The following is a 27,663-nucleotide window of genomic DNA, read 5'->3' as shown; positions in this document are numbered from 1 at the left end:
AAAGCAGTTTGGCTGGCACCACATCTGACTCCAAGCTAAATCCACTTTGTGTGACAACATGCACTCATCCATGAATTGGAGGCTAACATTCTTTATCATATTTGGGATCCATGTGAGTTCATTGAAGGATTTTGCTAAGCAGAGGTGTTTTTCCCAACATGTGTTGTTAAGATGTTCAGTAATCCCACCGTAGTTTGTAGTATTGCATATCCAAGAGGGAGGACCATTTTAGACTGTTCACTCTAATGTGAACAATGATCATGTCATGTCATGTGTTGCCTTATCCCTTTATAGCATAGTTAAGATGTCCCTTATTTTGGACATGGGTAGGCAGAATTCTGTTGTAAGTGCCTTATAGAGTTCAATGAAGTATATTTCTGCTTTTCTTACAGATGGCACCGAATACTAAAATGTTTTGGGGGTTGATAGGTCACAGTGTCTGTGTTATGTTTTCTTTTAAGACTGGCATGGTTCAGTGTTAACCCTAGATAGGTTCATAATTATATACTACAATAATGTCCATCAGAGCCTTTACAAGGCTAGTCATGCAATTACAAGTCTATACTATGGGCCCTGCACATTGCTATGGTGTGGTCTCACTGTATGGCTCCTTTGCAGTGGTGACTGGGAAATCCATATAATATTTTATGTGTAAGAACTGAGGATCTGGTTTTATTGGGTTTGTGATCTATTGTGACACAGCTGAGGCTTTTGAGCATGCACTTTCAGGACGTCTCCATATGTAGTGATTGCTGTGCATGCATGGTGTCACAGAGTGAGGCTCATGGATGCACAGCAATCACTACATATGCAGACGTCCTGAAAGTGATTGCTGTGCATGCATGGTGTCACAGAGTGAGGCTCATGCATGCACAGCAATCACTACATATGCAGATATCCTGAAATTGATTGCTGTGCATGCATGGTGTCACAGAGTGAGGCTCAAGCTTATAGTCTAATCTCATTCCTTTGGATATACTTACATCTGTCAGTCTTACAGATATTTAAATTAGGTCAAAAACAGTGTGTCTTTTGTGAAAAAGCATGTCCATGTTTTCACTTTCTGCTTTATTTAATGCAGTTGTTCTCATAAAAAAAAATCACCTGCAGAAAATTATATAGTCTCTAAGTTTAGGAAGACATGGGACAATGTCCATATACACTTACAGGTTTTGGTACTCACTGTGGTGTGTTTTTTGTAAAGGGTTCACCAACAGTACATTGTAGGACTTGTTTCTGAAGGAATGTGATATTTCAGAGTTTACAAATTTTCCAGGGTGATTTTTTTCACATTTGAAACCAAAAGAACATTAACAATTGCTCGGGGTAAATACCTGACTATATGTGATAAAACTCAAAAACGAGAAATTCCACTTTGAAAATACAAGAAAATTGCTTATTTACATTCTTCAATAAACAGTTGCTTTTGTTAGGTTCGCTACAAATAAACGAGTTAGCAACTGTTTTTTGTTGCTCAGGTTGATTATGATTTGTGTCCATACCGACAGTGTGTTTAAGTTGTATCATGTCATTTTATGATCACCAGCAGCTATAAAGGCTCAGCTTTCAGTGTTGCGCCACATCATTTCTTGAGCATGCTGGGATTCTGACTACCACTCGCCCAGCTGAGTATTACTGTTTACATATATGTGTTTATATGCATATTGTTGGTATCTGGTATTATAGTATGGCACTAGGCTACAAAGAATTGATTCTGTCAGTTCCCATGTGCATACTGTATATCTCTGAGACCATCAATTAATTCAATTAATATTCTTTTTGTAGTCCTCAAAAAGTGGTGCTTGGGTCTAAATGGTCCAAATGAATAATAAAAAAAATGAATGTGCAAGTATGTTTTCTGCCAGAGTCTCTTTCATTTTATGGTCTCCTGATAAAGAGTGTTTCAGTTTAAATTACTTAGGTCACTGTCTGATATTAAATTATGAACATTAGACTTTTAAATGCATTCTGGAAGAAAATATTTTTTGATAGCAAACTAGCTTCTTGGAGTACACCCTGTACTGGTGCATTTGAAAGGCTGCTGCAGTTTAGACATGCTAGATGCTTGTCAGTAGAGTCAGTTTCCTGATAGAGACAGATGGAATCTATAGCTAAATTCAAACAAGCAGCAGAAACATAAGAAAGTCTCTAATCTTTCTAGTATCTACATAAAGTTATTACTAAAACACAAACAACATTCACAATGTTTCCAGTGGCTATGCCACTGTTTTCATTACATTTGCATATGTACATTTCAGTAGAATATTGCACCTTTGAATTTATCTGTCGTACACCTGACATTGGCAGCATTTACTGTGAAATCAATGCTGTCTTATGATACAAGGGGTGGATTATGTTGTGAACTACAGAGATGCAGCCAGAGCAAATGACATATGCTGATGAGGCAGTCGTACATTACTTGATAATATTACTGTTTAAATGTCTGAGATTCTTAACATTCTTTAAGTGACATTGCTGGGGCACTTAAAAACAGCATTTTCCCCTATATTTTTCATTAAAAGCTGTCAGACCATTTTGACACTCCTATTAGTCCTTTGTTAATGCAGCACAACAAACTGGCACTGAATTTTCTTTTTCAACAGAATATTCTGAATTTCATTTAATGCTTTAGTGGGTGGGGGACGTAGCTTTCTGGAGACTGTGACTGATAAATGATATGTTTCATCATGTCCAAGGCCTCTGGATGACCAATTAATTCCTTGGTGATGGTAGGGTGATTATAATGAAGCCCTATAGCATTTCTTCCCTTGGCAATATTCATTAAAAAAATGGCATCCAGCTGAAATATTCAAAAGGGTTTTTCCCCACAACATTTGATAACCTCCCTCATTTTTGGAGCATCACTCTAAGGGTGACTGCTGCAATCTATATACGATTGCTTCAGAATGGGTGGATGAGTTCCAGACAAACTTTTGAACCTCTAAATTGTCCTACATAAGGTGTTTGCTGCCTGTGCATCAGTTACAGATAAGCAGGGTTATTATGACAAAAAGCAGCTTCAGGGGGGAGATATGCATTCTGTCCTTTTTTGGACATATTCCATCAGTGCACCCACAGGAAGTCATTCAGGAAGAAAGAGTGGCATCGCTTCTATTCAGCTGGTGGCATTCAAGACTGAAGCAACAAGCTTGCCTTACTAGTAGGCAGTACATGACCTGGCCTATCACCTTATGGTGTTTGAATGGCAGCTGAACCCAATGCTTTCTAGTGCAGTTATCTGTAAACAATAAAAAGATCAGAAAGAGTATATGCTGTTGAGGCACATTAACAACCATGGCAGTAGCCAGATTTCCTTCATGCCTACCAAACTTTAGGTGTTTGATTATTAAAGCAACAGTTGTATTAGTGCTGCTATTGAAACAGCCCCATTTTGTTAGCTTGATGACATCATATTACTAACGCTGCCCAGAACTGCAGCTGAATCTGCCTGGCATATTAGGAGCGCTGCCTGCAACAGCTATGGCCTATAATTAATTTATACGAACATAATATAAAATTATATATTGTGTGCAGGTCCCACAGAAAGACTATCTTCATTCTCTTGACTTGTGGGCTGCTTTTTGACAGGCTGACAGCATTTCCAATATTCCACCTAATTTCATACTTCTGTCTAACATTTCTCTTGCTAATTTCATAAAGCACCATGATGTAATTAACAGAAAGTAATTTTGCATTAAATGGGTTGAGATGGGATTGTGTTACATGTAAATTAAATCTGTGCGAAACACTGGCTGAGACAATTAAAGGTGGAGGGGGAGTACAGTGAGAAATAGAATCATTTTCTTTGTGTTTTTAAGTCAGGGAAAACAAAAGAAACTGAAAATATAAAGTGTATCTCAGAGATAGAAATTTTGTTCTTGTGAATTAAAATGCTTTTCTTGAAAACTAAATGGTTTTGATCCAATTTTTGAGCTACAGCTTATGAATCTGTGCAGCCCACATCTTACAGGATATGGTGTTGCTTTTTCTGCAAACATCAGTGTCATGAGTTCTCTGGACTCATTGTCACTGATATTGTAGGCTAAAATGCATGTCCCCCTGCTGCAATGCATCCCTGAGACAGACTCCCAGCATCAGTTGATTTACACATCATATGGGAAAACAGAAAAAAGAAATCATTCTACCTGCTAGTGCTCAATGCTGATATTGTGTTTGTGTGGACTATCATCTTGGACATGGCATATGATTTGTAGCAGGCTAGTGGTTCTAGTATAGTCATTTTGGTTAAACCGCCCCTCTTTTTAAGGATTCTTCATATTTTCTGATTTAGTAATGCCCTTGCATCACACTAAGTGATAATTTCTTTCTAATTTGTTACATCCCAAAATGGCCTGATGGTGACTTGCCATGCTGATATTTCATTTTACATTTAAAGTTTTCAGTTATCTGTTGTAACTTTAAAGGGGCACATAGTGTGATGTGGTGAAAAGACCATTTACTGTGGTGACGTCTCACCAGCAATTTACAGTGATTGTACTTTGATGTCCTACTTTTTTCTGTCTCAAGGAAACATGCCAGCCTACCTACTGGATTGAAATCATTTGTTTTTATATGAGCAGCCATGTCTTATTTGAATATTAGGCTTGAAAGAATTACTTATTTAGTGTTTCTGTTCAAACTGAAGTTTGTAATTCCAAGTGACATACACTTTCAGGTTGAGGTGTAAAAACGTTATTGGTCATCTAAAAGTTGATAAACTAACATAAAAAGACTATAGCCAAAATCAAAAAAACTACTTTGTTTTCTTAAAGTCATAAGATGATGTAGTAATAGTTTCCAACCAACACTGTGTCAGAGGTGATGTTCCAAATAGCTATTTGAAGTAAGTAAGATTTCTACTGTATGTTACAGCTCAGTTAGGAGATGACTCAATGAGCACAACTGGATGGGAAATAAACTCACTGAAGAAAAACTAAATGTAAGAATTTTTGCAGGTGTTAAGCCCCTGCATTGGCATGTGAGAGGTAAGCCCCCTATAAAATTTAATTTATGCAACTTTACAATTACATAAACATGAATAAGACATAAATCTGTCAAAAGAATACAATCACTGCTGGTGCACACTAAAAGAAAGCAATCACTGCTGGTGCACACTAAAAGAAAACAATCACTGCTGGTACACATTAAAGAAAAAAACAATCACTGCTGGTGCACACTAAAGAAAACAATCACTGCTGGTGCACACTAAAAGAAAACAATCACTGCTGGTTCACACTACAAGAAAGCAATCACTGCTGGTTCACACTAAAGAAAACAATCACTGCTGGTTCACACTAAAGAAAACAATTACTGCTGGTTCACACTAAAGAAAACAATCACTGCTGGTGCACACTAAAGAAAACAAAACATCCACTGCTGGTGCACACTAAAATAAAGCAATCACTGCTGGTTCACACTACAAGAAAGCAATCATTGCTGGTTCACAGTAAAAAAAACAGCCACTGCTGCTTCACACTAAAGAAAACAATCACTGCTGGTGCACCCTAAAGAAAACAAAACATCCACTGCTGGTGCACACTGAAATAAAGCAATCACTGCTGGTGTACAGTACAAGAAAGCAATCACTGCTGGTTCACACTACAAGAAAGCAATCACTGCTGGTTCACACTAAAGAAAACAATCACTGCTGGTGCACACTAAAGAAAACAATCACTGCTGATGCACACTAAAAGAAAGCAATCACTGCTGGTGCACAGTAAAAGAAAACAATTACTCCTGTTGCACACTAAAGAAAACAGTCACTGCTGGTGCACACTAAAGAAAACAAAACAATCACTGCTGGTGCACACTAAAAGAAAGCAATCACTGCTGGTGTACAGTACAAGAAAGCAATCACTGCTGGTGCACACTAAAGAAAGCAATCACTGCTGGTGCACAGTAAAAGAAAACAATTACTCCTGCTGCACACTAAAGAAAACAGTCACTGCTGGTGCACACTAAAGAAAACAAAACAATCACTGCTGGTGCACACTAAAAGAAAGCAATCACTGCTGATGTACAGTGCAAGAAAGCAATCAGTGCTGGTGCACACTAAGAAAACAATCAGTGCTGGTGCACACTAAAAAAACAATCACTGTTGCTGCACACTAAAAGAAAACAATCACTGCTGGTACACACTAAAGAAAACAATCACTGCTGGTGCACACTAAAAGATTGCACTGGCTATAATTTCCTACAGAAAACAGCAAGTAGGGAGTTCAGCCTCACCATAATGTGCCCTGTGAGTTGGTACCACAGCCAGTATGTACCCAATGAATGGCCAAGAGGCCCGAAATAACATTAGAGTTCACATTTGCAAAGAAACGGCTGAAACATTTTTGGACAGAAATTAGAGTAGGAAGTAAATTGTGTTTTTTCTCTTTTTTGTATGTTGCAGTCTTGGGCTTTGCTTGATTGGAAGGAAAATCACTTCATCATGAGAAAAACTTGACATATGAATGAAGTTGTCTTTTACATTCTGAGTCATTGGCTACAATAACTGTCAAATAATTTTAACTAAGAGGGTGGCAGAACATAAATTGATGGTGTGGTAAAGGGCAACTAGTGTGTAATGGACCATGCCTTAGGGTGTATCTGGACCACCTAGTCGTTATTTTGTTAATAGATCTGTATGTTTCTATGACAGTACCATCATACCTCTCACACATATAATGCGGCTAGTTCAAAAACATTTTTTTTCAGCATAGCCATTGTTGTCAATTCTTCACTGCCAACTCCCATGTTATACTGAGTTCATAGGTTACTACTAGCAGCTGATCAAAGTGAATCATTTGTATAATTTAGCCAAGTGGTGCTCCTATTTGTTTTAGCTTCAAATAAAGTTGAGAGAAATTAGTCCATGGATGTATTTGTAATTTTGCATCCATTCATCCAGTTAGTGTTTAATATGAAGGGTTATGCAGCTACTACAGTTAATATGGAGGGAGAGTCATTTCAATGGACCTTATTATTTTAATCTCAAATGGCTGTGACTGTACAGTCTATGTGCTAATAGAGTCCTAAAGCTGGAATACGTTTCATTCGCTGTCACTGAACATCTTGTAAATTTACAGCCAGAAAGCAATCTCTCAACAAACTACTTTCTAATAATAGCAGAATGATATGAAAAAAAAAAAAACATGCTGGAGGTCTGTTTTCCTTAATAATAAATAACTGTTCTCAATAGAACTGACAGTATACCAGTCCAATGAATAACTGTTCTTAACAGAACTGACAGTATACTGGTCCAATGAATAACTGTTCTCAATAGAACTGACAATATACTCGTCCAATAAATAACTGTTCTCAATAGAACTGACTGTATACTGGTCCAATGAGCAGCAAAAGCTACCCACACATAACATCAGTAAGGCTGGCATGATTATAAAAGCCATTAACTTTTCTGGCTGTCAGATTACAGAAAACTTTACAATAGGGAATAAAGAGATCAAATATTTTGAGTCACAAATTATTTTAACAAAAGGCATGTAAATTAGTAAAGTATCCTGTGGGTATATGGGGGTACAGAAGGGACTGCAAGGTAAGAACACAGACACTTAAAGAAGCATGCCTGTTGAAGTACAGAATGACAGTTCAGTCAGTGAACAGTAGACAGGTTGCTTAATTATCTTTCTTAATTTACCAGATATGTATAGTGACCAGATGGACTTTCATTTTTTTTGTAAACCAAAGCCATTCAGTCCATTTTCATAAGTAGTGTTGAACCCTGTGATCATGCAGGTTAAAAACAATGTCCACAAATGTTTTGATATAATTCCTCACTGAAATAATACAATGAAAAAGATATTCCAGCAAGCATATAGACATGCTAAAAGTAGTATGCTCTGTTAAACAAATAAGCAAATCGAAAAGAAAAAAAAAAGAACGGTTCTCAAAGGGGTAGAAGGAATGTTTAGACATATGACAATGCCTGAAAGATGTAAAGACTCAGAAGGTAGAAGATAGAGAACTGTACTTAAAGAATAATAAAGTGTGAAACACAAAAGCATACATACCCGGTAGATTAAAATATAGCCAAACTACTTAAGATAAGGCTTGCGGCCTTTAATAGTCAATAAGGTAGAAAGAAAAAAGAAAAGGCAGACAGTGGAAATGGCTTAACAAAGTAGAAGGCAGGTGAAAGGACAGAAAGACGGAGAAAGAATACATTTTCAATGAATACATTAGGTTCAAAAATGTCAAGTTCAAGTTTGTTAAGGTGCTTTGAAGCAACATTACAAAAGTCAAATAAGAATTAACAAATTCAGAGACAACAAATGAAAAACAGTGCCCAACATCTGCTCAGTTTTCAGAAAAGAAAATAAATGTCAGATGTGTCAAGTTGGAGTAATAGGTAGTCACAAGTATGTGTTCTAGGAGATCATTGAGGAGCCTAGCCAAGTGTGGTCTAGGAGACCATTAAGTAGCCTAGCCCAATTCCCCAAGAGTTTATGTCTCAACTGTCCAGATTTTCGCAGAATGGCCAGATTTTTGTCTCATATTTTTGGTCTGTTCCTCATAAAATTTGTGGCTTTCTGGCAAATTATTGCAAACTGAAATCACTAAATAATGGTTACCTATTACAACCGTGAAACCACAATTTCGCGAATATGGAAACGTCGACACATATTGAGCGAACCGCGAAAACACTGAACGTCCTGAAGCGCAAAATTCAAAATGTTGAATTGTCATAGTTGGCCCTTCTCCGGTATAGCTCCTTAAGGTAAGTGTGCAATAATTACGGACCTTAGGGTTAGGGTGCGGGGTAAGGTAAGTGCATACATAGTAATATATGTAAGCTTTAGTTTAGGGTTAGAAGTATGGTTTTGTTAAGTGTATGTATGTGGATTATTTATTTTGCTTGGGTATAGCTCCTTAATGTAGTTGTGCAATAGTTATGGACCTTAGGGTTAGGGTGCGGGTTTAAGGTAAGTGCATACATAGTACTATATGTGAGCTTTAGTTTAGGGCTAGAAGTAGGGTTTTGTTAAGTGTATGTATGTATGTGTATTATTTATTTTGTTTGAGTAGGTAGTACGTAGCAGGCGGTGGGGTTGGCCAACTATGCCGATTCAACATTTTGAATTTCGCAGTTCAGGACTTTCGGTGTTTTCGCGGTTTGCTTAATATGTGTCAACGTTTCCATATTTGCATATGTGAAGTTTCGCGGTTTTGATATAGACCCCTAAATAATGATAGTCATTTGAGTTTCAGACTTAATATCCTTCAGAAAATGCATACCATGACAAAACCTTTTATTCTAGCAACTTAAGTGTATAAAGGTAATATTTAGAATCTATGTATATTTATCCTTCCATTAATTTTGGCTTTGTCCAGATTTATTGCACTAAGAGGTTGAGAGGTATGCCCAAGAGCGGTCTCTTCTTAAGTGACTTGCTAAGGCTACACAATAGACAAATACAGCTGAGGGAATCAAATGGGGGAATACAAGAAGCAGCTTGTTAGCATCTTGTAGTCTTACATCTTTGGCTGCCAGATTAAACCCTGGGTGGGCTCAAACCTCCAAACTTCAAGTTCATACATGCTAACCAGCTGCACCAGAGAGACATACCTCAAGAATGTTGAGAGAACTATGTATATGTATCTTTTCATCAACATCACAGTGGGTTGTATAGTAAAGTAAGAATGCAAGTACATGGCTGCAAGTTGAGATAAGGCTCTGAGGTGGGCTCAGAGTTGCAAACTTATGCATTGTGAATATTTTCAGGAATTTCCATGCTGGACATAAAGCACATAGTACATAGAACATAAAACGCTACATACGTAAAAATGCACCAGATAACTGTAATTACAAATTAGTCCAGCAACTGCATACAAAATATACTCCATTTGTGTTAAATGATGCAGTCAGCATTACAATTCATGTTATTTAGTATTTCTATAATTCACCAAACATGCTTGAAAACTATAGTTCATTGAAAGGCATTTCTTAAGAGAGAATGGTTTCTGAACCTCTCTCTTCTTTTTTTTTTGCCATCTCTGTATTCCAGAAGTTCAATTTACTTCATCTCTCTCCTGTCACTTTTTCTATAGCAACTCAGTGATATTATGTGTGGTGTATAGACTATCCAAATTTGGTACAGCACATCTTGGGAACAAGTGGGCTTCTGTCTCCATTCAGCCTTGCTACTCAACTCTGTTTACAGCAGGGCTATAGGCCTTCAACAACCAGGTCCAGCCTTGAGTAAACTGGTGCCCTAGGAGGAAAGGCTGCATGACACTCCCACTACTGCCTAACTCATCCTGGTATGATTACACTATCCAGATTACTTTTCCTTCCTTTTTCTCAATTTGCTTTACACTTAATTGTTTCTGCAGTTATTCGTTCATTCATTCAACATATAAGGAAGACTGTATTGTGACAATGGTGAATGAATCATCTGCATTAAGCTTGGGGTCTGAGAGCTGCAACATCCTTAGAAACCATAGGGGTTCTAGATGTTCTGAGGTGCCTTTCAGAGTTTTTTAAACAACCTTTTCAATGAATGATTATCAGAGAAAACATGATCAAAGAAAGAAATTTAGTCTTAATTTTCAAGTCTATATTTTTCTTGCATCCTTTCACCACTTCCTAACTGACCAAGACAACACTGTAAAAACCTGTAGTGGAAATTGCTATATTAAGCTGGAGGTCTTGGGACTGCTAAACACCCAGAAGTCACAAGGTTTCTAGATGCCCTGAGATGCCGTTTTGATTTTTTTTAAACAACCTTTTCATCCATTGATGGCCTGAATGAAAACCATGAGTAAGGAAAGAATTCAGCCTTACTTTTAAACTTTGCTTTTTCCTGCATCCTTTCAAACCACCTTAACTGGCCAAGACTAGCCTATAACAGCTAAATTAAGCAGGGGGGGGGGGGTCTGGGGCTGCCATGCACACAGAAGCCATGGGGTTATAAATGCTTGAGGTGCACTTTACTTTACACATATGAAAAAAATTCGATCTTAATTTTTTTATTTTCAAGAAGAAATAAGCAGTGTCCAGTTTTAATGCTCAAAGCTGACCAAACTGTATCTCACAATAAACTGAGAAGACAAATGATTGTGAGTAGTTTTGTATTATATCGGGGAACAAGTCACTTTCTGGGTGCCCCCCACTGAAGTTAAATTGGGAATAAATTTAAGGCACAAATGCTCACAGTAATATATTTCAAAATGCTGCTGTCGTATTTTTATACAGTATGCCTCCTCACCCCTGTCCACAAAATGACAGACGTATAATGTGTACCCTTATGATGTCAGACTGGGACAAAACTGAAAAACACAAATAGAACATACGTTTCCCTGTTAGACATATGTAAGTAGCATGCTTATTTACTCACTCCAAAGGATAGCCTCCTGTGTATGCATCAGATGTCGGACTGTGAAGAAAATGAAAAAGAAAATTATTGCAATAATGTTTGTTACTTCTAAACAGTACAATGCTCATGTATTAATTGTAGTGACCCTACCTACATAAATGTTTGTTACTTCTAAACAGTACAATGCTCATGTATTAGTTGTAGTGACCCTACCTGCATAAATGTTTGTTACTTCTAAACAGTACAATGCTCATGTATTAGTTGTAGTGACCCTACCTACATAAATGTTTGTTACTTCTAAACAGTACAATGCTCATGTATTAGTTGTAGTGACCCTACCTACATAAATGTTTGTTACTTCTAAACAGTACAATGCTCATGTATTAGTTGTAGTGACCCTACCTACATAAATGTTTGTTACTTCTAAACAGTACAATGCTCATGTATTAGTTGTAGTGACCCTACCTGCATAAATGTTTGTTACTTCTAAACAGCACAATGCTCATGTATTAGTTGTAGTGACCCTACCTACATAAATGTTTGTTACTTCTAAACAGCACAATGCTCATGTATTAGTTGTAGTGACCCTACCTACATAAATATTTGTTACTTCTAAACAGTACAATGCTCATGTATTAGTTGTAGTGACCCTACCTACGTAAATGTTTGTTACTTCTAAACAGCACAATGCTCATGTATTAGTTGTAGTGACCCTACCTGCATAAACGTTTGTTACTTCTAAACAGCACAATGCTCATGTATTAGTTGTAGTGACCCTACCTGCATAAATGTTTGTTACTTTTAAACAGTACAATGCTCATGTATTAGTTGTAGTGACCCTACCTGCATAAATGTTTGTTACTTCTAAACAGCACAATGCTCATGTATTAGTTGTAGTGACCCTACCTGCATAAATGTTTGTTACTTCTAAACAGTACAATGCTCATGTATTAGTTGTAGTGACCCTACCTACATCCCTCTGAAGTTTATGATGAAAGTTAAACAAATAATAAACACCGCTCCAGCCCATAATAAGACACGCCACCTCTGTGGTTTGAGAGTAATGTTAAAGAAATAAAAACACTGTTCTCATCAATCCATATAAGTACAGCAATCTTCTGTATACGTCTATGAGCAGTCCTGGTTTTACACTAGGCTGGGTTCAGGGCAGAGGTGATTACTAAGCCCATATCAAAATGTACTTTTGCAACCTGGCTGTTGGGGGGGGGGGGGGGGGCACAAATTCTGGTCTGGTTATTCTGTGATGCATTTATCTCTCAAAAAATAAGAGATTACTGTTAAGCTGAGCAAGTGGCAGCAAGGTTAGTAACTTTCAGCCAGCAACCACTACAAAGCAGTTACAGCCACATTTATGTACAATTCAGATGTCTGATTGTGATGGCAGTGTAATGAATGTCACCTTGATTCCAAAAAAGTAGTTGCCACACATTAAAATATTTGCAATTGCCACACATTAACTATTACACATCACTTCACATAATTACATTAGTCCTGCAAAGCCAAAATAATAATTAAACAGCAATAAGCAGCTAGTTATTTTCCTAAACAGAAGACAACCACAGGAATTATGCCTACTCTGTCTGTATATATCAGGTGTCCATTTAAGTAGTCCATCTTTCTTCTCACAAATGCACAATAGTCCTGCAAAACAGACTGACTGTTTAAACTGAGCAAATGACAGCAGGGTCAGTTGCTTTCATCTAGCCAATCCCAACCACTACTGATAAGTTACAGCTATGATGTCTGATTGCTATGTAAAGTTATTTCACAGTCACAGTCTACGTAAACAAGTTGCCACACATTACAGAATTCCAATCCAAGTTGCTCCACACAAATCAGAAAGCCAGAAAAATCGACAACATATCTGGATGATCACTGCCAGTATAAAAAGAAGCAACATTGCTTCATTCACTTCATCATTCCAATTTCCTGTCATGTCCCATAGGTCACTAACTTTATTTTATTTTTTTCTGGGGAAAAAAAGACCTCCTTCAAGTAGCTTCATGCCTATTTTTGAATGTTGTGAGGTGTCTACTCCCATGACCTTGCAATGTTTAGGGTTACTTTAAGCTGACTTGAGTGTTTTGAAGTTATCTGGAGAAACATCTCTCCTGCCCCCTGGAGTACATGCTATGCCTCAGGAGCATTTGTGTGTGTGTGTGTGTTGTGTGTGTGTGTGTGTGTGTGTGTGTGTGTGTGTGTGTGTGTGTGTGTGTGTGTGTATGTGCCCACAAGAATGCATATGTGTTTTATTAGTACATATTCATTTATGAGTACGTCTTTGTATACATGCATACAAAAACACACATGCATACACACGCACAAATATATATGCATATATTCATTAAGTAAATGAGATCATGACTTGAGAAGTTAACTGGCTAAACAGTCATACGAAATTTGATAGAATAATCTTTAGTCAGGCGCAGGGGCATAGACTTTTATAACTGGCAAAGAGTTTTGGGTGTGTCAGACAGAGATGCAACAAGGAAAACAAGTTAAACCTTACTAAAAAGGCTTAATAAAACCATGAATGCAGTGTTGCCTTTTTTGAAATAATGTGTCATGTGTATTCTTTACACTTTTGTGCAATATTTTGCCCAGTCAAAATTCATGATTACAACAAAATTACACTTGTGCATAAAGGAGAATTACTTAAACATGGTTAACCAGTGCTTTCTGACCCTCTTAATCTTCAGAATAAGAATTTTTATGAATCCATTTGTGTTACAGTGCATTGCCCAGCAGTTAATTACATGCCACAACAGATACATAATTGCTTCATAAAGAGATGTAGGTGTCATTAAATTGTATTGTTCCACTGAGTCATAATCCTGAAAAGAAAAAAAAAATTCAGACCATCAGAGCAAAATTATACTTCATGTTGAAAATGAAAGAAACAGCAACAGAAAAGCTTAAACATGAATTTGTCCTTTTGCCAAAAATTGCCACCTCTGGTATTATATGCCATCATGTGATGTATGAAATTTAAACAAATGTAGCAGATAATTGTAAAAAAGATTAAATGCTCTGTTCCCCCCCCCCAAAAAAATGGCAAAGCAAATGAAAAAAAGGATGGAGAAAGTGTGCGTCATCAAACTTTATACATATCACCTGATACTGCTCGAAGTCTTACAGAAAGAAGCGAAATGTATATACCTCAGGAAATACAGGGTAAGGGCTCACACCTTGGCTGTTAGACTAAATAAAGCAAATAAAGGGTTATTAAAGATGGGAAATGTAGCAGAACAAGAGGGCATAGACTGAAATTACATGGCAGGCAGGTAAAAGGTAACACAACGTGAAAAATGATTTGTTTCACAGTCTGAGTTTCTTGAGAGGGGCATAAAGCTATTTTGAGGCGGTAGTTTGGAATAATGTACTGTTGATTAAATAAGACTCTTAAATATGCAGAGTTATGCGCAGATTATAAAGGCTAAGAAATCCTTTTCTGCTTTCATGGTCAGTGTTTCTGTAATTTTAATTATTCCTGCATAATTGCTGTGAAAATGCGTTATCATCATCATCAAAACCTTTATATCTTCCTGTACTGGTATTTAAAATAATTAATTATTAATAAGTTAACCATTTACATTTCCAGAAACAAATTATTCTAAAATCATTCCACAAGATTAAATGTCCAACTTGTATTAAACAACGTAACTCCTTAAAAGCTCAAATTAATAAGCATAGCTTGTTTATAAATCACGAATAATGGAATGCCAGCTGTTCAAATGCAGGTTAATACATGGTTCTCCTTTAAGGACACAAGAAAAACGCTGCATTATTGCTATTAGCTCCAGTGTAAATGCTCTGGAATATTCTAAGAAAGACTGTGTAACCAGATTTTACTACTACATTGCCCTTAGCACCTTTTGAACTCTGATTATTATGGAACTCTTCTCAAAGCACAAAGGGCTAATAAGAGTAGGTCTATACAAAAATAAATAAAAAAATAAAGATGGCTGGACCCACTATTATTAATTTGAATTCTGTATTAAAGTTTCAGTTAATGAGACTGAAATCTGAAATCACCAATAAAATTAGCTTTTGGCCATTCTGCACATACTTAAGGTATTTAAGGCAGCAGTCATCCTGTGTTTTGCATTTTATCTATGTTCTATAGGGATCCGTACAGATGCTTGACTGCATCTTTCACCGAATCCCAAATTGGTGAGCATATTTGCGGCGTGAAAGTGCTGTTCACCGAAGCAGCACTTTCGCGTAAGTATGCTTGTTGTTCCGGTAGTACTATGGTGCGGTAAGAGAAAATTCCCTTTTCCCCACTGCAGTGCGACCTCGGAGTGAGAATATTAAAGTGGGGGTTGCCCCCCTGCATTCAAGTAGATTTTGTGTTGTTTTTTTCTTTTTTTAACATACTTTAACGAAAACACCTTTTCGATGAAAGTGCTTTCGTTAAAGTGTGTTCGGTGGTAATGGATTTGGGCTTTTGATCTTTTGATCAAAAGTCCTAGATCCGTTCTATATTTTGTTATTACATTGTAATCACAAAAGATAAACTTATTGTTATGTCTGACAGAAATATATCCTGTAGTACTGTGCAGTTTACTATCACATAATTATTTACTGGCTGGGGATGGATACAGGCACAGAAAAGGCTATTAAGGATAGTTGGAGACAGAAACAGCAGGGGTTGGAAGGGAAGATAGGAGTAGAACGTGGTAAGGTATGGAGGGTAGAGATAAAGCAATAATGGCAACAACAAAGGCAAAGAGCACTGGTTTTGCAGAACACTAAGAAAGTTAGGAAAGGTTGGAGGATAAAGGTATACCAGAGTTAGGCCATTATATATCCAAATCTCAGGCTGGGTAGAATAGGCTAGGCTTTGTATTTATCCAAACTATAAGGAAGAGGGAGTGGCTTTATATACTAATTTACCTGCATCTCCATGAGGGTGGAGAACATGTAGATCTTTTTTGGTCGATCTTTCCATCGTTATTGCTGGCCTGGCCCCCATGCCCCATCTGCACCACTTCTACCAGCTAACGTCTTGCTCGCCCCAGACTTATTCTGGTATTGCCTGGACCAGTCATGGATTCTTAAGCACTGGGTTTCGACATGTCTGTACATCCATCCACATTTGTTTTCCTTATGACCTACCAATTTTACCCCTCCTTTGTAGTAATATGGTTAAGTCTAGGGTGGACATGCAATGTGAGCAAGCAGAGTAAAGCCCTACCCCTGCAATAACTCAGCCAGGCCCACTTCTGTCCCTGCTGATCACATCACCTCTAGTGACATCCCTGCCCTCCACTGGAGATTGTCACAAAGAGATGCCCACTTACTACCCCCCCATGATAGGCATGCCTATCCCTCTTTGCTGCCTTGTTAGTGGCCACTAATTGAACCCGGGTCACTTGGGCCATAGTCAGGCCTTTATCCCTGTGTGTCACCAGGGTGGCAGAAAGCATGTAGATGCCAGTAAGAACAGATGAAAGCAATGAGAAGACCAGAGTTGAAGTTCATTTGTTGTACAGCACTATTGTAAGCCTTCTTGTTCTATTACTTATAGGCCAGGAAAGGTAGAATCCAGGAGTTCATTGTCCATTCCATGGGCTGAAGATGGCTGAAGTAGTTTGGATTATTGGTGGATGTTTGTAATGCATAGGACAATACATAACTCTATGCTAATGCTGAGGTCATCTGCTTCTGGAAGAAGAAAACAGTGGAAATCTAAAAAGTCAATTACAGAACTACATTGTATTCATAATGGCAGTAAATGAAAGGGATAGCTTTGGGAGTTCGCCCCAGAGTCAGTACTGTATCCGTAGATGAAGTGGAATGACTGAAGAAGGGTCAGGGATAGCAGAAGTGGAGGTTTATTTGTGAAAGATGACATATGCCATCTGGTAGAGAAGGTCAAAAGGGATTGAAACATTTTCAATGGATGGAGGCATAGTTTTGGTAATGAAGCTGAATTTGAAGGGAGAAGCTGTGCAGTGGACCTCTGCATCATACAGACACTCCAGTGCAAACATCATAGCTGGTTATCTGCTGAAGAAGAGACACAGGATATGTTTGCAGAAAATGAGAGTTGTAATAATAGGAGACAACAGCATGCACTGAGTGATGGGAGCATCCTTATCTTTTGTAATTCGTAAGACAATACCTTACTGGAAACAGTTCAAAAATGCAGCCTGGAAAGAAAAGTATTGATGTAATGAAGGAGCTGGTAGCATATTCATCCTGATGCAACTGAATGATAATGAGGACAGGGATATCGGAGAAATAGATTTGGTAGGGGCCAGTGACTTTACTACCGTGTGGTTTATCACTATGAGTTGGTAAGGAAAAGAAAGAAACATGTGAAAGGGGCAAAATATGCTTGGTTTATAAAGTGGTAGTGAATGTATGAATGTGAAAAGCGCAGTTTAAGCATGGATAACAAGGAGTGCAGGTCAACCCAGAAGATGACTGTCAAGCCCTTTACACAAATTTACCTCCTTCAAGACTATAGTGCCTTTTTTGTATACTTCCAGTGAACATCCATAGTGCCTTGTTGCATCAAGACCTTTCTTGGGTCTGACTTTTTAACAAAGTGACTTACCAGCTAACAATAGGCAGGATTAGAAAGAGCAATGATTTACCAATAAAACAACACTAAAATTGTTAATCTAGGATATCCTTCAGTAGAAAAGCCTTGATTATCTTATGTTTTTTATGTTGATTTTTCAGAAAATGCTCTGTAATGCAGCAGTAAATATGTAAACTGAGGTAAACTGGAAACCAAAGAGAATCAATGCCAAATGAGGGACCAGAAATGGTCCAAGAATTAATTTATTAAAACAACCTGAAAAAATAAAATGAGCGCTTTTGTTTCATACAAGAGACTTCATCAGAATAAAATGGTCCTAGTACAAAGCAATTAAATAGTACATAAAAAGATTTCATTGGTAGATAGATAATTCATTAATTAAAACTGTAATATTCCTTAAAGGGCCAGACAACAGTTATACAATAATGAATGATGATACACATAATCCTTGCCAAACAGAAAGGCAGCACAACAAGGTGCAATGAAACATTTGATTATTTAAAAATAGTATGTGTAGAAATGTGACAAATCTAATAAAAAATTGTAAAAACTTGGTCTATAACTTAGCCTTCAAAGTTAAAACAGGTGTAATTGAAACACTGTCACATTTTTTACACACACTATTTTCAAATTTATCTAGTTGACACTGCAGCATTTTTTTTCATTTCTAAACCGCAGTAAAGCTTGTATTAAGTGGTATTTCCAGAAAAATAACAGAGAGAAAAGCTGTGAGCCTGCTATTTCCCTGACAAATGGTTAAACATATTGATTCACTCACTCATGAAGAAGCACTCTTTAAATTCTTTAAAATTCTTATCATTCTTCCTCAAGGAGAATTGGGAAGGGGATTTTTTTTCCCAGGAAAGTAGAGGGTTTATTGGCAGAAGAGTTGATAGGATGGATGGTTGAGTATTGAGGGGAGATGGGGAAGTCAAGGGATTTTTAAAGATTATGTGAGAAGGGGCATGATCGATGGTCCTGGCACATCATCGCCTCCTTCCCATTCCCCAAATAAGCACATAAGGAACTGAGTGTTGGGGTAATGGAAAACAAATCTATCCATTCCATTTCTAAGCATAGGTCATGTAGAGGATAACTGGGAAAATAGTTAACATGATGCCTCTATATAACAATAATCAAATAAAGAACAACATAATTATAGTTTGTTGATTTTAATGTCAGTGGTGTAAAATTAATGACAGAGCTGCTTAAGGGGCAGGTGGGTTGTCTCCACAGTGCCAGTGAACTGTTAGTTCAGATCAAAATTGTTTTGCTGAGACAAGTCATACAGAAAACTTTGATCCAATACTGTGACTGACCTTTTTTGCTACTGTTTACAGTAATGAAGAAAAAAGTCTATGTTATGCAACTTACAAACAAAGGTATGCCCTCTAGGTCCAAGGAGGTCATTGTTCTACTATATTCAGCATCCATCATTGAGGACAATACTCCATTTGGTATCTAACTCATCAGGCACATCCAACAACTGGCGTGTCCACACAGGTTCCTCACTAAAAGAATGCAGGGCATAAGTAGCATGTCCTTTGCAGACTGCCTCAAAGCCTTATCTATGCATTCTGTTTACAGGCTGCTGAGGGAAGATCTATGCATGACGTGATGTCTCCTCCCTGGGCCAGTAATCAAGGAGCCTCAATACTCACCACTGACACTGGAGAGGGACATTCACTTGGAACAAAAATGGATATACCCAGTATTTGCAGATGCAGCTGTCTGTATCAAGTACAACTTCCCTGAAGAGCACACAGGGAACATAATCAGTCCGGAGTCTGGATTTCTCTCTCTCTCTCCAGAGCCCCACTGAGACTCCCCACTGGCACAGCTGTAGAGTTGAGTCCTTAGCTGAGTGTCTAAGCCAAGTCCTACAACACCCTCTCTGTGAAACCAGTGCTTTGTGTCCCTGCTCCAAGCAGCCAACACACACACTCTTGGAGATTTTATTTGCACACACACACACACACACACACACACACACACACACACACACACACACACACACACACACACACACACACACACACTCACACACACACACACACACACACACACACACACCTGGGAAAGGCTGGCACAGATTTACTAGCTAGACCCCTTCTGCCCAGCCTATAAGGTAGTTACTGTCACCAGACACTCCAAAGCCTGCTACTCTAAGGCTCTTATAAGGGTCCCCAGTTATACTGAGTGAAATAAATATTAATACAAATGGTAGTGTTTGACCAATGTAGTAAGGCTTTCAGGATTGGTCACAGAGTTGTGAAATAGACATAAGTACTCTCAAAGGTTGAAATATTCTCTAAAGGAACAGCCACAATGAAAAGTTTAAATATATTTAATAAAAATATAAAAAAAAAATGAAAATACTAAATATCTGTTTACAATACGCACTAGAGTTTCAATCACAAGAAATATTAAAATAACACAGATGATAGATTCACACAGATACAGAAAAACAGTACTTAACTAATCTCACTATATTTTTCTGATGGATCTAAAGAATTACTATTCCATGGTCACTTACTAGAACAAGACAAGATGAAGTCGGTGAGGGGTCCTTCTTTGTCAGGTTTCAAAAGCAGAGTGTTCTGAGACTTCAGTCTCAACTAGTATTAAAAAAAAACATCATTTCAGTGCTGTATTACAGAATGACATCACATACATCTGGTCTTCTGACTTCTGGTTCCCATGCTACCCCCATTACTAACAGCTGACCCAGAATCTTGAACATATGTGTTACCATACACACAGATGGAGCTTTGCTAAGATCTGTTGCAGCTTCTGGAAGTCATAAAACCATAAAACACTTCCAATCTTCCTACAGGAGCTAATAAACCATTCTCTGGCAAAGACATTTAGTCTTTGGCTGCAGTCAGAACTGTAAGATACAACCTTTATGGCCTAAATTAAGTAATTTAATTTCTTAATATTTTTCAAAGTTAGCTGGACTGATATTAACCTCTTGTCTCCCAGTATCCTCTGTTAAAACATATACATTTAATCAGTTACAATACAGTCCAGACCCACTCTTGATACATTTTTAACACAAGCAGCTTTACAAATACATTTTTCAACACAAGCATCTGTACAAATCAGTTTGATGTACAAATGACATAGAAGTCTTTGCAAAATTCCAGCTAGCTGTTCTGGCATATATTACACATCTACTGTCCTACTTCTCCTGGCATAGCTGGCAATACCTCAAATCATCACATCTGGCATACAAGGCATTGTCAGACCCCACCTTGATGGACCTCTTGCATATCTGCACAACAAACAACACCAGAATTACCAATTCTAAAGACTTAAACCTAGCCTGTGATATAAATAGGACCTGCTGGAGAGACAAGTGTGTATCCCAGAGATAGACTATCCTTTCTTTTATACAGCCTCCCCATTCATGTAAAGCAGAGTTCTCCCCTAACCAAATTCAAGTGTAACTTTGATAATCAGATGTGGAACAGGAAATTCATCTGTGGTTTGGCACATATGTGTCTAATGGACACAGATAGCCTGTAAATGGTTCATTTCCCAGGCCCCTACTTGTAAATGTTTTGTCTCTCAAGCCCCTGCTTACACTTATCGAGGGTAACATAACTACCAGTGGTTAGGAATGCATGACTACGCTTAGAAAAGTCCTAGTGGTTGTTAGCCTAGCACACACCTATGAACCAATAATGACAGCAAAATGCCCTGAGACATGTTGCATAACAAATCCACCAAGGACAATGACACACAGTGGGCTACTGAGTAAATAAAGAGCTGTGTGGTAAGGAGAAATTAGTGCAACAAGTAGAACATTCTTCCATGGTATGAGAACAGCTGACTTTGGAGGTATCACAAGTATTCTTCATAGTTTTTCTTTTAATTGTTGGTTTCTTTGCCACAGAGTTCATCTCCTAGCTAGAAAATAACACAATCCTATTCAATGGTGATGCCGAAGTTGGGGCTATCATGATAAAAGGTTGATGACTGTGGAAGGAAACATTGGTGGAGAAATTACTTCAGGAGTGATTCATTCTTACTAAAAAGAATGTTGCATCTTGCATTTCAGCCATACTAAAAAGAATGTTGCATCTTGCATTTCAGCAGTAGAAAAAAAAAACTGCAGGTTATTACTTCTGAGGATGAAGAAGGGTAAAAGCTTTACAAACCCCCCCCCCCCCACACACACACACACACATGCACACTCTCTGTGAGTTTAATGGTTCATTATTAGTTTTTCCTGGTTACCCAAAGATACTTTTCTTCACTGGTCTTCTGGCTTTGCTTAGATGAGCTACCACCTACTTAAGGAAGATGTTGGGATATATTGCTAAGAGCATTGGTTTAAGGAATGCAGAAATTATTCTGCTACTTTTCAAGGTTCTGAAGAAAACTGACCTGGAATGCTATTTGCAATCCTGGGAATTTTTATTCATAAAGTAGATAAGATGTTTAAGAAGTACATAAGATGGGGGGGCAGAGTTCAGAGGAGGGGAACAAGGATAACAGAGATGATATACTGATGGATTATGACAGCCTCCCAAAGATCCATTACAAGTGATTAGATTGTAGGTGAGAAGGAATGAAAGGCTATCATTTGCCCTATAGTAATGCGAGCTACAAGGTAGGGTATCATCACAGTGGATGGATGAATGGAGTGAAGGACCATTGGCTAGATGAAGAGCAGAAGCTTTAACCAGAAGTAAGGTGTATTGTTTTAGGGTAATGGTTGTGGATTAATTAAATATATTTTAGCTGCTTATAGGACATGTCTCATCAGATGGGGTCAAACCTGAGCTAGGATGTGGTAGTAGGAGAAAGAAAGTATTGGCCAGACATATGGAAAGCCAGCTGTATATAGCCTAGCTCTCTTTCCAGGTAGAAATCAGTAGAGTGAAAGACTCCATTATCTGCATATGTCTTTTTTTCAGACATCATTGTAAGGCTGTGATCCTTTAATATGCATGCATTTATGATATATGCAGAGTTGGATACAATAGTAAATGTGCTAATGCCATGTAAGTACATGCATTTGGGTATCCAGATATATACACTGACATGTATGGTCCTGACATATCCTAAAATATGAAGTATATATATTTTAAGTAGGGTGGCAGTTGTGAATGTGGTACTTCTAATTTCAGTTATGGTAGTCGGGTATTCAGTTAATATAAAACTGACACAAACTGGTTATATCTCCAGAGTAGTGTGATCAAAAAGAAAACTGTTCTATGGGAAAAGGAATTTTGAATTCTAGTAGTGTATAACACCTATCATGGCATGGAAGATAGAAAGCTTAGTCAGTCCTGGCCACTGAAGACAAAAGCAAAAAATAAATTTGTTAATTGGGTAAGCTCACTGGACACAAGTGTCCCTTTTCAAGGGTGACCAGGGAGCCCTATCTGGTCAAATGACTTGCTAAGTGTTATACAACATGCAGATGAATCCTATCTGCAGGCAGAAAAGCAGCTGTTATGCTAGGAAATACCTGAAATTTAAACTACTGCTCATTAATAACTAATTGTTTAATGTAAGGTCTTAGTTCATGCATTATAACAGTCAGAAAGTAAGTCTGCATATTATTATGAAAAACAGTTGACCATTCACTTAAACTGCTGCTGTGAGATAACATCAGGAATTTACTATTGTCTAGACACTACTGGATGATTCAATTTGAGACTGAAGAGGAGCCATTTTTTTAATGTTGAGATAGCATACCTTGCATACTAATTAATAAAGCAAATTAAGTGACATCAGCTTTCACCTTTGCGATGGCATATTATTACAGGTTTGAACTCAGTTCTGGTGTGAACATTTATTATATTAGTTAAAGTAAATGAATAAATATCACAATAACAGGAAAGCACAGCAGAATACATTTAACCCTATTTCACATACTTCTAATAAAAAAAAAAAAAAGCTTTCAGATTGCTACTAACCTGAGATAATTTCATCAAATTACTGATATATATATATATATATATATATATATATATATATATATATATATATATTAGAACAGGTTTACATGTGTCGTATAAGGTACTGTTTTTGTTAAAATGCTTTATTCATATGAATTTTACAGCAGATTGTCTAGGCTTCTGGTTTAAATGATTGCTTCTTTCATTGTGTATTTTCAAACATTGTCTTAAGCATATCTAATATCTTAAGTAGGCATTGCTAGGATACTGTTACCGATATTGAATGACCTGTTATTTGTTTATTATTTCACCATGCTTAAGAATTACTCATGTATTTATGACCATGAATAGTGGTAGATTATTGTAAACAAGTTTCCATTCTGCACAGGGGTAGGGAAGGTGGGTATTCATACACCGCACTGTCAATTTATCATATGTTAAACAGAAATCAGGTACATGATTTCTGTCAAATTATAATATGTGTAACATAAATCATGTATCTGAGAATACAAGTTAACGGTCAGTATTTATGCCTAAAAATTATACTGATAGCTGAAAAAATGGGGTCTATATTAGAAGCAAGAAAATGCTTCTGAGCGAATACAGAAACAGCGACACATATTCATCGAATCACATTTATGTGACGTTGGGGGGCGTGGGTGAGAAGACCCCCATCTCTTTATGGTGGTAAATAATTTTTTTTAGTGAACGGTCGCATAACCTTTTTCCCTAGGGAAAAATTTTATTATGTGGCCATTTGCTATTTTCAAGTTTCGTGCATTATGTGTCGACTTTTATGTAGTCGCACATATGCACTTTTGGTCTTATAATATAGACCTGAAAAAATGCACAGGAAAGTTACAGTGTTTGTGCTGTATTCATAGAAACTGCACAGTACAAATACCACCTTGCCCCCCCCCCAAAAAAAAAGAGGCTACTAGTCTGGTGAGCTAACCAGGTCAAAAAAGGATAAATAAACAAACAAAAAATAAATAAATAATGTGTATTATTCATACAGTCTTGTGACATGCAATAGTCATTGTTTTGCTTTTTTCTTAGATAAATCTGCTGCATAATTTGCAATTCAAGTTAACTGCATTTTCTGTTTGTTTGTCCTATGTATACTATTGTCTTATCATCACTGGTCTGTTTTGTTTTCACTATAGACTAGACTGCTGCTTGGACTAGAGCTTAAAAATTAATTTACATCTATGCCATGAATAAACATTTGAATGGTTAATCTAAGACAAAACTATTTTTGGGAACATTCTTTTTTATTTAGAGTTTTTACATACTATAATATCCACTAGTATGTATAATAATTAGTTATCAAGTATAGATGTGTTATATTCAATTTCTGCAAACTTTTCTATCTAATTATATTTATCTCTATAATTCATAAGCTATTCACATTTGTAATGAATAAATCAAATCTCATTTTACGATATTCATTTACTAGTGATGTTATTGTATATTGTTTCTTTGAATTAATTCCTCTACTGTTTGTGAAGATATCATTCTAGGTATTCTATTCTGTTCTTGCAGGAAACTTAGATTTTTAGCTTTGTAGCAGATGTTTTCTGGAAAGAGCTACTGAAGACATATAGATTATCAAAAGTTTACTAATACAAGCCCAAGTCTAGAAATCTTGTTTAGGCAAAAATTCAACAGCTAAACTTCAAACATCTCTTCCACAATGCCCATACCTGCATATTTTAACTCAGAGGTTGTATGACTTCAGAATAAAGGCTGCAATGATCCCAAAGGCCACATTCAAGGTTTTAGTTTCTAGTTAACTAAATGATTCTGGTCTGGTTTACAGCAATAAACTAGTGTTAACACCACACTGCTATGTTTTAAATACTTTTATTAAATAAATGGCAAGATTGTCAAAGTGAGAACTTGCAGTAAAACCTGTAAAAATGCATTTTTGAATGTTTTATACATAATACTGAAGACTTGAGTACCACATAACTGCATATATAAGGCAAATCTGCTAAACATAAATATATACAGCAGTTGTAAGAGGACATACCCATACCTCATGCTGTAAATCTGTGCAGCTGCAGAATAATACATTTTGTAAACAGATTGCTAATAATCAATTGAAGCAAAGCATTATAAAAATATCCGCCTGGGACATTTCCCTTCTCCTTTTCCAATGTGCATTCTTCTTCCCATATTTCTTTTGACCTTTAGTGTAAGGTTAATGGCATCATTGTATAGTTCACTGATTTATAGACAGAATCTGTCAACTTCTAAGCAAAATTGTTATTAATTTCGTATTAGCCTCAATTGTTTTGAACCTTAGGTCTTCCTTCAAATGCATCTGTATATAACAGTTTTTGGCTAATCATAAGGTGAAATATGCAATTTATTCACAGTCCTTATTTTGCAGTTCCAAAAAATGACATAGGACATAATGGTACAGTTGTTATCACTGCTGACTAACAGTGTTTGTCTTTCCAATGCAGGTGGTAGCTAAGTTACCTTCTGTGAAGTGTCTGTATGCCCTCTCTGTGCCCGCATTCTATATGCGTTTTTACTAGGTACTCTTGTTTTTCCTCCAAATCCCGTAAACATACTGTAAGTAAACTGATAATCCTCCCTGTTGTCTCTAGGTATGCCTGAGATGCAGAAGTGTGTGTGTGTGTGTGTGTGTGTGTGTGTGTGTGTGTGTGTGTGTGTGTGTGTGTGTGTGCATGCATGTGTGTGTGTGTGTGTGTGTGTGTGTGTGTGTGTGTGTGTGTGTGTGTGTGTGTGTGCGTATGTGTGAATCCTATGGCAGACTGGCTTTTACTCCAGAATTATTTTCTTTGCCATGCAGCCACTAAGTGCCAGAATAGGCTCTGTCTCCCGCCACCATGACCCTAAACTTACTAAATCATGTACTGGGGATAGATGAATGAATTTTGTATTTAGACTGATAACATTTGAATCTAATCTTTGCATGTGGATTCAATACCAGTTTATTTTGACATTTCTTTGATTCTGTATAGGATGGACTGTTTCTTGACTGCAGTTCCTTTAGTTTTAATACTTCAGCAGAAGAAGCAATGACTAACCATACAAAAGTGTTTCTCTTACAGACACATTTTTCCTAGTAAGTTTCCTGAAGTATACTAAACTTTTCTCATTACTCTTTTGCATTCATGTCGATAAGGCAACTTGTAATATAAAGGCGTTTGGATTTATCTGGACATAAAAGTAAGTTCTTACTGTTTTTCACTTTGCATTCTGAATGCAGCTAGTCCAATTTGTGAAATTAACTTTGTTTCAGGGGAACACTAATACTAGGTGAAGTTTGGAAAAGGTAAACCATCATTAAAACTGTAATGGATTAATCTAACCTCCACATAAGGAAAGGTTACCTTTCTTCACCCAGCCTTCTGCTATTTATTAAGAAGGGGCATTGGTCTGATATTAAGTTATAATCAAAGTTTATATCAAGACTCTCAATTATATGTTTCTTAACCCAGTTACTAGATAATACAGATGTATTGCTTTTAGTGTGGTTTTAATCAGCATTTGTAGTGTTTCTCTCAACAGTCCCTGAGTTTACCTTCAAGTTCTACTGTGTTTCTCACAAAATATATGATTTATTAAAATGTGCCCCTTATTTTGGCTGATGCCGCTGTGGGAAACTGGTACATAACCCTCTGAGAGCAAAGTGGATGAGCTCCAACCTGCTGAACAACAAGCCCCACTGATACTGCAAGTGATGTTGATAATAATTCATTTTGTTACAGGGGATAGATATCCTATTTTAGTTGCAGGCTTCTTATTCCTCTGAAAATTTACATTAATATAAATCTTTTACACCAATAGCTTTCTGAATCAATAGTTT

This window comes from Protopterus annectens, chromosome 12.part0 (genome assembly GCF_019279795.1).
Source record: "Protopterus annectens isolate FY-2018-M chromosome 12.part0, PAN1.0, whole genome shotgun sequence".
Lineage (NCBI taxonomy): Eukaryota > Metazoa > Chordata > Ceratodontiformes > Protopteridae > Protopterus > Protopterus annectens.
This window is presented reverse-complemented; position numbering follows the sequence as displayed.